Raw genomic sequence first — 1,867 nt, forward strand, 5'->3', positions numbered from 1 at the left:
TAACCTGGTGTTGTGTGATTTTTAACTTTCCTGTTGTTAGCAAATGTAGCTTCCTCAATTGGGAAGGCAGGTTGCTTCAAGCGGTCTGGTCCCATTAGACTGTACCTGGTAGACAGCAGCTGATGCAAAACTGTGTACTAACCAGAGCTTTAAGGAAGAAATCTGCCCTGCCTCCTGCTCACATCTTATATATCAACAGGTTTGTGAACATGCGTTTGTCTCAGCTTTGCTGAATAAGATTGTGACCATGAATGTAATTGGTGTTAATGAATATTCATAAGTACGAATGAATACATTACTGTCAGGCAGGCTAATCCATTTGAAAGTTTCTGAGAACTTGATATCAAAACTTTAACCTGCTTTTGGGAATCTGAAATATGTTCCATCTCCCACCCTGGTGCCCTGCAACAGGCCCATCGAAGCTTTGGCACAGAATTTTCACTTCCTGATGAAGGGCCTTTGGCCGATTCTCCTGCTCCTCAGAGGCTGCCTGACTGGCTGTGCTTTTCCAGCACCACACTCTCGTCTCTGATCCCCAGCATCTGCAGGCCTCACTTTCTCCTAGAATTTTTACCTAACTGACCGTTTTGCAATGATGGGGGTAGGGGCCCTGATTGTTTGTTTGTGTGGTGGGATTTATCTTGACTTTGTAAAACACAACCACAATATTAAGATCCCATTTCTGTGTTTCCCAACCACTCAGACACTGTGGGTGTGGTGATGGTCTGTACTTGTCAGTCAAAGGATCTCTGCCTAAAGGATTCCTGGCAGATATCAAAAGTAGGTCCATTTTGTGTTCATCCCTGAGCTTGCTGTAAGTGGCAAGGCTATGTCCTTCAGTTGTCTGAGGTAAGTGAAGGATTGAACATTTTCTGCGTGTTGTATGAAAGGAGAGAATGTTAGCACACCCCTCGATAAGGATGGAAGGGGTCCTAGTGGCCTTAAACAACACCCAACACCCAACCACCTGATGAAGGAGCAGCGCTCCGAAAGCTAGTGCTTCCAAATAAACCTGTTGGACTATAACCTGGTGTTGTGTGATTTTTAACTTTGTACACCCCAGTTCAACACCGGCATCACCAAATCAACACACAAATGGTTAAGGCGTTGCCATCTACTTAGTGGCATCTAACCATGTCGAAGAACTGGAAGGGTGGATTAGTAAGTTTGCTGATGACTCAGACTAGGTGACTGCTTTGCAGAACAACTGGGGCGACTCAGTGGCTCAGTGGTTAGATTAGATTACTTACAGTGTGGAAACAGACCCTTCGGCCCAACAAGTCCACACTGACCTTCCAAAGAGCAACCCACCCAGACCCATTCCCCTACATTTACCTCTTCACCTAACACTACGGGCAATTTAGTATGGCCAACTCACCTAACCCCTGCACATTTTTGGACTGTGGGAGGAAACCGGAGCACCCGGAGGAAACCCACACAGACACGGGGAGAATGTGCAAACTCCACACAGTCAGTCGCCTGAGGCTGGAATTGAACCCGGGTCTCTGGCGCCGTGAGGCAGCAGTGCTAACCGCTGTGCCACCGTGCCACTTAGCACTGCTGCCTCACAGTGCCAGGGACCCGGGTTTGATTCCAGCCTCGGGTGACTGTCTGTGTGGAGTTTGCACGTTCTCCCTGTGTCTGCGTGGGTTTCCTCCGGGTGTTCCGGTTTCCTCCCACAGTCACAAAGGTGTGCAGGGTCAGGTGAATTGGCCATGCTAAATTGTCCGTAGTGTTCAGGGATGCTTAGGTTAGGTGTATTAGTCTGGGGTAAATGTAGAGCATAAGGGAATGGGTCTGGGTGGGTTACACTTCAGAAGGTCGGTGGGGACTTGTTGGGCCGAAGGGCCTGTTTCCACACTGTAGG

General features: G+C 48.3%; 2 pseudogenes; both read left to right on the top strand.

The window, feature by feature from the left end:
- Positions 1–876: 876 nt before the first annotated feature.
- LOC122546258 lies at positions 877–972 on the top strand (annotated as a pseudogene).
- Positions 973–1,084: 112 nt separating this feature from the next.
- LOC122546259 lies at positions 1,085–1,134 on the top strand (annotated as a pseudogene).
- The last annotated feature ends 733 nt before the right edge of the window (positions 1,135–1,867 follow it).

The sequence above is a fragment of the Chiloscyllium plagiosum genome, unplaced genomic scaffold, assembly GCF_004010195.1.
Source record: "Chiloscyllium plagiosum isolate BGI_BamShark_2017 unplaced genomic scaffold, ASM401019v2 scaf_56059, whole genome shotgun sequence".
NCBI lineage: Eukaryota > Metazoa > Chordata > Chondrichthyes > Orectolobiformes > Hemiscylliidae > Chiloscyllium > Chiloscyllium plagiosum.